Genomic DNA, 10044 nt, shown 5'->3' with positions numbered 1-10044 from the left:
TCAGAGCCTCCCGCCGCGGTCACGCACAGACACGGTAGGCAAGGGAAGCCGGAGAGAAGCCGAAGCCACAAGGACAAACAAAGCAACAACAAGGATCAAGGCCTTTGCCTAAACAGATGCATTGGAACAAGGCTCGGGAGGCACCTCCGTGGTGGCATGCAGATCTTTGTGAAGACATAAAATGATCAAGATCAAAAGAGGATAGGAAGGCAACCATCCTCACCGAAGAAACCCACAGGACCCCCGGCAAGATCCTTGCCGGGGAAGCCAGCGCGCCACAGCAAGACCCTTGCCGGGTCGCCTGACAAGACCCTCGCCAAGCCCACCGGCAAGGCCACTGCCAAGCCCGCACCAGCCAAATCCTCACCGCCATTCGCACACAGCTGCCAGCCCAGCCAGCTGGGCAGGCGCCTGCGTGGCAGCATGCAATCCTTTGTGAAGGCTCCACCACCGCGCCACCTCAGCTGCCTGCCTGCCTACATGGCACCGCATGCATCGCTGGACAGGGCGCGTGTCGAAGCGAGGGGGAGCGGCGACAGACGGGATGGGCCTCACCCCCGTCCCCAATAAAGCAAAGGGACACCTAAGCCTCGCATTGAATGCGCCTTGTCCTGTAATACTAGCGATAACCTCACAACGTTGTAGCACTTTCCACCTCCTGTGTGCCACTATGGCAGCCCCTTTCGCCTATAAAAGAAGGCCCATGGCACACAGAGATGGGATTCAGCTCTTTTGAACCCCACAGCACCCAGAGCTAGGTCGAGAGCTCAAGAACACTAATATAACCACCAAAGCAGGATCGTAGGGTTTTACGCATCTTTGTGGCCCAAACCTGGGTAAATCCCTCTATGTCGTCTGGTAGTCCTGCTCTCCTCACGATCCCCGCGCCCCGCAACCGTAGAAGGGATTCCAGTGATCCCATAGGTGTCGTTTCCCACCGACACACCGTGTGGTCCGGGCATCTTGAGCTTGAGATAAGCGTAGTGTGGCACTGCATTGAATTGAGCATATGTGGTTTGTCCGAGTAGTGCATGATAGCCACTTTGGAAAGGGACGATATCGAAGATTAACTCTTCGCTTTGGAAGTTATCCAAGGATCCGAAGACCACTTCCAGTGTGATTGAGCCCGTTCAGTGAGCCTCTACACCTGGGAAGACACCTTTAAAGGTGGTTTTAGTGGGTTGGATTCTTAAGGGATCGATACCCATTTTGCGCATTGTATCCTGATAGAGCAGGTTTAGGCTGCTGCCACCGTCCATGAGGACTCGTGTAAGTTGGAATCCGTTAATGATTGGGTCAAGGACCAGTGCAGCTGAACCGTCGTGACGGATACTGGTTGGATGGTCTCTGCGGTCGAAAGTGATCGGACAGGACGACCATGGGTTGAATTTTGGGGCAACTGGCTCCATTGCGTAGACGTCCCTGAGCACGGCTTGCGCTCCCTTTTGGGGATATGGGTAGCGTATATCATGTTCACCGTTTTGACTTGGGGGGAAACTTCTTCCGACCCCCTATGTTCGGTGGCCGGGCCTCCTCGTCATCGTCCTTGCTATGTGACCCCTTATCATTGTTCTTAGTGTTTAACTTGCCAGCCTATTTAAAAACCCAACACTCTCTGTTAGTATGATTGGCTGGTTTATCAGGCGTGCCATGGATTTGGCATGGACGATCGAGTATGCGGTCCAAGCTGGACGGGCCCGACTGTTTCTTTTGTATGGCTTCTTCCGCTGGCCGTACTTAGAGCCACTGAATCCGGTGTTGACCGTCGTGTCTTCGGTACTGTCACTGTTGTTTTGACGCTTGTGTCTGTTGCGCCGGGGCTTGAGTTGCGATTTCTGGCTTCAGAAGTGCCAGGTTTGCTTGCATTGTTATTGCTACGGGCTAGCCAGCTATCTTCGCCCGCACAAAAGCGGGTCATAAGAGTCGTAAGGGATGCCATGGACTGCGGATTTTCTTGGCCGAGGTGTCAGGCAAGCCATTCGTCATGAATGTTATGTTTAAAGGCCGCTAGGGCTTTGACATCTCTACAGTCGACAATCTGGTTCTTTTTAGTTAAGAACCTAGTCCAGAAATTTCTGGCTAACTCTCCGGGCTGTTGGATTATGTGACTTAAGTCATCGGCATCCGGAGGTCGGACATAGGTACCTTGGAAGTTTTCAAGGAAGGCATTCTCCAAGTCCTCCCGACTGCCATTAGAGTTTTCGGGCAGACCGTTCAACCACTGCCGAGCTGGTCCCTTGAGTTTTAATGGGAGGTATTTGATGGCGTGAATATCATCACCGTGGGCCATATGAATATGGAGAAGAAAATCCTCAATCCATACCATGGGATCTGTTGTCCCATCATATGATTCGATGTTCACGGGTTTAAACCCTTCTGGGAATTCATGTTCCATTACTTCATCAGTGAAGCAGAGGGGTTGTGCGGTGCCTCTATGTCAAACCACATCGTGACGGAGCCTGGATGGAGTCCGTCTGCGGTTTTCGGACCAGGCGTGGTTATAGTTGTCACATCCGGGTGGGTGGCCGTTGTCGCGCATCGGGGCATGCCCCCACAATCCGTAGATCGATCTGGTATGTCCTGCTCTTTTATCCAAGTCATGTCGCAGGTCATATGTATAATCTCGAGCTGTTGTTTTTCAGCGAGGTAGTGCGAGCTGGTGTTCGGCCTGAGTTGCCGCTTTGTCCCTGCCACGTGGTGGTCGGTCAGCCGCATTATGCGCTCGGAGGACGGGCTCCAGCACCTCGTCATCGAATTGAGGGAGCAATTTGCGCTTAGAGTAACTTTTGGTTAGGTGCTCGAGGTCGTATTCCTCGGCTGCCAGGACATCAGTCCATCTGTCATTGAGCATATCTTGATCAGCTTGAAGCTGCTGCTGCTTCATTTTTAGGCTCCTTGCAGTGGCTATTAGCCGGCGCTTAAAGCACTCCTGCTTGAAAGGTTCCTCAGGCACGATAGATTCTTCATCGCCGAGGCTCACCTCATCCTCGGAGAATGGGATGTAGTTGCTGTCCTTCGAGTCTTCATTCATCACCTGTTCATCAGGGCTAACTCGCCCATCTTCCTGTTCGTCCTGTTTGGAGGTTGGCTCAACGGGGTCTTCATTGTCTTAGGCATCGTCCGGACTGTTATCTTCTCCAGTGTCGGTATTGCTGTTTTGTCCACGGCGTGGTTTAGAGCAGCGCCGCTGATGCCGGCGCTTTGGCTGCTTCTTAGGAGGCTTATCCTCGACTAGTTTTTCCTTTTCGCCGTTGTTTTCCTTGGGTGTATCCACCATATATATGTCATATGAGGAGGTGGCTGTCCAGCGCCCTGTAGGCGGTGGCTCCTGCTCCTCTCCGGCATCGTCGTCCATACCGTCGATGTCTTCGGAGTCGTAGTCAAGCATGTCGGTTAATTCTTTGACAGTGGCTATGCAATGGGTGGTGGGTGGGAAGCGGAATTCTCCGTCGTCTGCCTCCCATTCAAGCCGGATATAGTTCGGCCGAGAATCTCCTGATAAGGAGAGGGCTTTTAACGAGCTCAGCACGTCGCCTAAAGGCGAGTGCCAGAAGATGTCCACGGAGGTGAACCCGATGATCGGTGCCCGATCAGCTTCGACGGGTGCAGATGTACGCGGTTCGAAACCTATGGCCGGAGATGACTCCGAGGTTCCGATGACATAGGCTCTGCTCAAGATCGGATCTGTGTTCGGCTCCAACGCCGCTGAGTCTGTGGCTTCTGTGGCGGGATTTATCTTCCCGTCCTCGGTCGGCATGATCTGCTCCGGCTCTAGGGCCAGAGCAGCTACAGGTGCAATCTCCTGAGCATGGTCCGATGATAGATTTAAGTCATGTTCATCGTGTTGGCAGGGAGCGATTGTCCTGGGCTCGAATCCGGCGAAGATCAAGTCCCCGCGGATGTCGGCCACATAATTCAAGCTTCCAAACCTGACCTGATGGCCAGGGGCGTAGCTGTCGATCTGCCCTAGATGGCCAAGCAAGTTAACCCGCAGTGCGAAGCCGCCGAATACGAAGATCTGTCCGGGGAGAAAGACCTCCCCCTGGACTGCATTGTTGTAGATGATTGATGGAGCCATCCAAACCTTTTGGTGACGACGTAGAGGAACTCTCAATGAAAGCACCAATGTCGGTGTCAAAACCGGCGGATCTCAGGTAGGGGGTCCCGAACTGTGCGTCTAAGGTCGATGGTAACAGGAGACGGGGGACATGATGTTTACCCAGGTTTGGGCCCTCTCTATGAAGGTAATACCCTACTTCTTGCTTGATTCATCTTGATGAATATAAGTATTACAAGAGTTGATCTACCACGATATCGTAATGGCTAAACCCTAGAAGTCTAGCCTATGATTGTTGTTCTAGCCTCTACGGACTAAACCCTCTGGTTTATATAGACACCGGAGGGGGCTTGGGTTACACAAAGTCGGTTACAGAGAAAGGAATCTACATATCTGAACCCTCAAGCTTGCCATCCATGCAAAGGAGAGTCCCATCCATATACGGGGAGAAGTCTTCGGTCTTGTATCTTCATAGTCCAACAGTTTGGCACATGTTAATAGTTCGGCGGTCCGAGGACCCCTTAATCCAGGTCTCCCTCACCCCCCCCCCCCTTTCCTTTCTTCCACCGGAGGGAAAGGGAAGGGAGAGAGAGCGAGAAGGAAAGAGGGGGGGCGGCCCCCTCAACTAGTCCAATTCGGTTTGGGAAAGGGGAGGGTGCGCCCCTCCCTTGTGGCCTCTCTCCTCTCCTCCAATAAGGCCCAATAGGCTCATTAATTCTCCCGGGGGTTCCGGTAACCTCCCGGTACTCTGGAAAAATGCCCGAACCACTCGGAACCATTCTGATGTCCAAATGCACCTTCCAATATATGAATCTTTATGTATCGACCATTTCGAGACTCCTCGTCACGTCCGTGATCTCATCCGGGACTCCGAACAAACTTCAGTCGTCAAATCACATAACTCATAATACAAATCGTCATCGAACGTTAAGCGTGCAGACCCTACGAGTTTGAGAACTAAGTAGACATGACCGAGACTCACTTCCGGTCAATAACCAATAGCAGAACCTGGAAGCTCATATTGGTTCCTACATATTCTACGAATATCTTTATCGGTCAAACCGCATAACAACATATGTTGTTCCCTTTGTCATCGGTATATTACTTGCCCAAGATTCAATCGTCGGTATCATCATACCTAGTTCAATATTGTTACCGGCAAGTCTCTTTACTCATTCTGTAATACTTCATCCCGCAACTAACTCATTAGTCACATTGCTTGCAAGGCTTATAGTGATGAGCATTACCGAGAGGGCCTAGAGATACCTCTCCGAAACACGGAGTGACAAATCCTAATCTTGATCTATGACAACCCAACAAACACCTTCAAAGACACATATAGAGCACCTTTATAATCACCCTTTTATGTTGTGACGTTTGGTAGCACACAAAATGTTCCTCCGGTATTCGAGAGTTGCATAATCTCATAATCTGAGGAACATGTATAAGTCATGAAGAAAGCAGTAGCAACGAAACTGTAACGATCATGCTGCTAAGTTAAGGGATGGGTCTTGTCCATCACATCATTCTCCTAATGATGTGATCACATTCATCAAATGACAACACTTGTCTATGGTTAGGAAACATACCCATCGTTGATTAACGAGCTAGTCAAGTAGAGGCATACTAGGGACACTATGTTTTGTCTATGTATTCACACATGTACTAAGTTTCCAGTTAATACAATTCTAGCATGAATAATAAACATTTATCATGAAATGAGGAAATAAATAATAACTTTATTATTGCCTCTAGTGCATATTTCCTTCAGTCTCCCACTTGCACTAGAGTCAATAATCTAGTTCACATCGCCATGTGATTTAACACCAATAGTTCACATCTGTATGTGATTAACACCCATAGTTCACATCGCCATGTGACCAACACCGAAAGGGTTTACTAGAGTCAATAATCTAGTTCACATTGCTATGTGATTACCACCCAAAGAGTACTAAGGTGTGATCATGTTTTGCTCGTGAGAGAAGTTTAGTCAACGGGTCTGTCACTATCAGAGCCGTATGTATTTAGCAAATATTCTATGTCTACAATGCTCTGCATGGAGCCACTCTAGCTAATTGCTCCCACTTTCAATATGTATCCAGGTTGAGATTTAGAGTCATGTGGATCGGTGTAAAAGCTTGCATCAATGTAACTCTTTATGACGAACTCTTTATCACCCCCATCATCGAGAAACATTTCCTTAGTCCTCACTAAGGATAATTTTGACCGCTGTCCAGTGATCTACTCTTTGATCACTATTGTACCCCCTTGCCAAACTCATGGCAAGGTACACAATAGGTCTGGTACACAGCATAGCATACTTTATAGATCCTACGACTCTGGCATAGGGAATGACTTTCATCTCTTTCTATCTTCTGCCGTGGTCGGGCTTTGAGTCTTACTAAACTTTACACCTTGTAATATAGACAAGAATTCCTTCTTTGACTGATCCATTTTGAACTCTTTCAAAAACTTTTCAAGGTATTTACTCATTGAAAAATCTTATCAAGCATCTTGATCTATCTCTATAGATCTCGATGCCCAATTTGTAAGCAGCTTCACCGAGGTCTTCCAATGAAAAACTCTTATTCAAGTATCCCTTTATGCTATCCAGAAATTCTATATCATTCCCAATCAACAATATGTCATCCACATATAATATTAGAAATGCTACAGAGCTCCCACTCACTTTCTTGTAAATACAGGCTTCTCCAAAAGTCTGTATAAAACCATATGCTTTGATCACACTATCAAAATGTTTATTCCAACTCCAAGAGGCTTGCACCAGTCCATAAATGGATCGCTGAAGCTTGCACACTTTGTTAGCACCCTTTGGATCGACAAAACCTTCTGGTTGCATCATATACAACTCTTCTTCCAGAAATCCATTCAGGAATGCAGTTTTGACATCCATTTTCCAAATTTCATAATCATAAAATGCTGCAATTGCTAACATGATTCGGACAGATTAAGCATCGCTACAGGTGAGAAAGTCTCATCGTAGTCAACTCCTTGAACTTTTCGAAAACCTTTCGCAACAAGTCGAGCTTTGTAGATAGTAACACTACTATCAACGTTCGTCTTCCTCTTGGAGATCCATTTATATTCTATGGCTTGCCGATCATCGGGCAAGTCCACCAAAGTCCACACTTTGTTCTCATACATGGATCCCATCTCAGATTTCATGGCCTCAAGCCATTTCACGGAATCTGGGCTCATCATCGCTTCCTCATAGTTCGTAGGTTCATCATGGTCTAGTAACATGACTTCCAAAATAGGATTACCGTACCATTCTGGTGCGGACCATACTCTCGAAGACCTACGAGGTTCTATAGTAACTTGATCTGAAGTTTCATGATCATCATCATTAGCTTCCTCACTAATTGGTGTAGGAATCACTGGAACTGATTTCTATGATGAACTACTTTCCAATTCGGGAGAAGGTATAATTACCTCATCAAGTTCTAGAGAATGGAGTTTTTCATTAAGTATATATACCCATATCTGCTCAAATCATCTGTAAAGGTCAGAAAATAACAATACCCGCCATGCGCATCAACACTCATCCGACCGCATACATCGGTTTGTATTATTTCCAATAAGTCACTAACTCATTCCATTGTTCTAGAGAATGGAGTTTTAGTCATCTTGCCCATAAGGCACGGTTCGCAAGCATCAAATGATTCATGATCAAGTAATTCCAAAAGTCCATCTTTATGGAGTTTCTTCATGCGCTTTACACCGATATGACCCAAATGGCATTGCCACAAATATGTTGCACTGTCATTATCAACTTTGCATCTTTTGGCATCAATATTATGAATATGTGTATCACTATGATCAAGATTCAATAAACCATCAACATTGGGTGTATGACCATGGAAGGTTTTATTCATGTAAACAGAATAACAATTTATTCTCTGACTTAGATGAATAATCGTATCGCAATAAACATGATCTAATCATATTTATACTCAACGCAAACACCAAATAACATTTATTTAGGTTCAAAACTAATCTCAAAAGTATAGGGAGTGTGCAGATTGAAACCACTTCCAACACACATCATCACTTCACCCTCAACTAGTCTCTGTTTATTCTGTAACTCCTGTTTCGAGTTACTAATCTTAGCAACCGAACAAGTATCAAATACCCAGGGGCTACTATAAACACTAGTAAGGTGCACACCAATAACCTGTATATCAAATAAACCCTTGTTCACCTTGCCATCCTTCTTATCCACCAAATATTCAGGGCATTTCCACTTCCAGTGACCATTTCCTTTGCAGTAGAAGCACTCAGTTTCAGGCTTTGGTCCAGCTTTGGGCTTCTTCATGGGAGTGACAACTTGCTTGCCATTCTACTTGAAGTTCCCTTTCTTCCCCTTTGCCCTTTTCTTGAAACTAGTGGTCTTGTCAATCATCAACACTTGATGCTCTTTCTTAATTTCTACCTTTGTCGATTTCAGCATCACGAAGAGCTTGGGAATTGTTTTTTTTTGCATCCGTTGCATACTATAGTTTATCAAGAAGTTCCGGTAACTTGGTGATGGTGACTAGAGAACTCTATCAATCACTATCTTATCTGGAAGTTAACTCCCACTTGATTCAAGTGATTGTAGTACCCAGACAATCTGAGCACATGCTCACTGTTTGAGCTATTCTCCTCCATCTTTTAGCTATAGAACTTATTGGAGACTTCATATCTCTCAACTTGGGTATTTGCTTGAAATATTAACTTCAACTCCTGGAACATCTCATATGGTCCATGACATTCAAAACGTCTTTGAAGTCCCGATTCTAAGCTGTAAAGCATGGTGCACTAAACTATCAAGTAGTCATCATATTAAGCTAGCCAAACATTCATAACGTCTGCATCTGCTCCTGTAATAGTTTTGTCACCTAGCGGTGCATCAAGGACATAATTCTTCTGTGCAGCAATGAGGATAAACCTCAGATCACGGACTCAGTCCGCATCATTGCTGCTATCATCTTTCAACTTAGTTTTCTCTAGGAACATATAAAAAACATAGGGAAGCTACAACGCGAGCTATTGATCTACAACATAATTTGCAAAATACTGTCAAGACTAAGTTCATGATAAATTAAAGTTCAATTAATCATATTACTTAAGAACTCCCACTTACATAGACATCCCTCTAATAATCTAAGTGATCACGTGATCCAAATCAACTAAACCATGTCCAATCATCACGTGAGATGGAGTAGTTTTCAATGGTGAATATCCCTATGTTGATCATATCTACTATATGATTCACGCTCGAACTTTCGGCCTCCAGTGTTCCGAGGCCATATTTTCATATGCTAGGCTCGTCAAGTTTAACCCGAGTATTCTGCGTGTGCAAAACTGGCTTGCACCCGTTGTAGGTGAACGTAGAGCCTATCACACCCGATCATCACGTGGTGTCTCAGCACGAAGAACTGTCGCAACGGTGCATACTCAGGGAGAACACTTATACCATGAAATTTAGTAAGGGATCATCTTATAATGCTACCGCTGTACTAAGCAAAATAAGATGCATAAAAGATAAACATCACATGCAATCAAAATATGTGACATGATATGGCCATCATCATCTTGAGCTCATGATCTCCATCACCGAATCATCGTCATGATCTCCATCGTCACCGGCACGACACCTTGATCTCCATCGTAGCATCGTTGTTGTCTCGCCAACTATTGTTACTATGACTATTGCTACCGCTTAGTGATAAAGTAAAACAATTACATGGCGATTGCATTGCATACAATAAAGCGACAACCATATGGCTCCTACCAGTTGCCAATAACTTTATTACAAAACATGATCATCTCATACAACAATTTATATCACATCACGTCTTGACCATATCACATCACAACATGCCCTGCAAAAACAAGTTAGACGTCCTCTACTTTGTTGTTGCAAGAGATACATGGCTACTACGGGCTTAGCAAGAACCGTTCTTACCTACGCATCAAAACCA

Source organism: Triticum dicoccoides, chromosome 3B (assembly GCF_002162155.2).
Source record: "Triticum dicoccoides isolate Atlit2015 ecotype Zavitan chromosome 3B, WEW_v2.0, whole genome shotgun sequence".
Taxonomy (NCBI): Eukaryota; Viridiplantae; Streptophyta; class Magnoliopsida; order Poales; family Poaceae; genus Triticum; species Triticum dicoccoides.
This window is presented reverse-complemented; position numbering follows the sequence as displayed.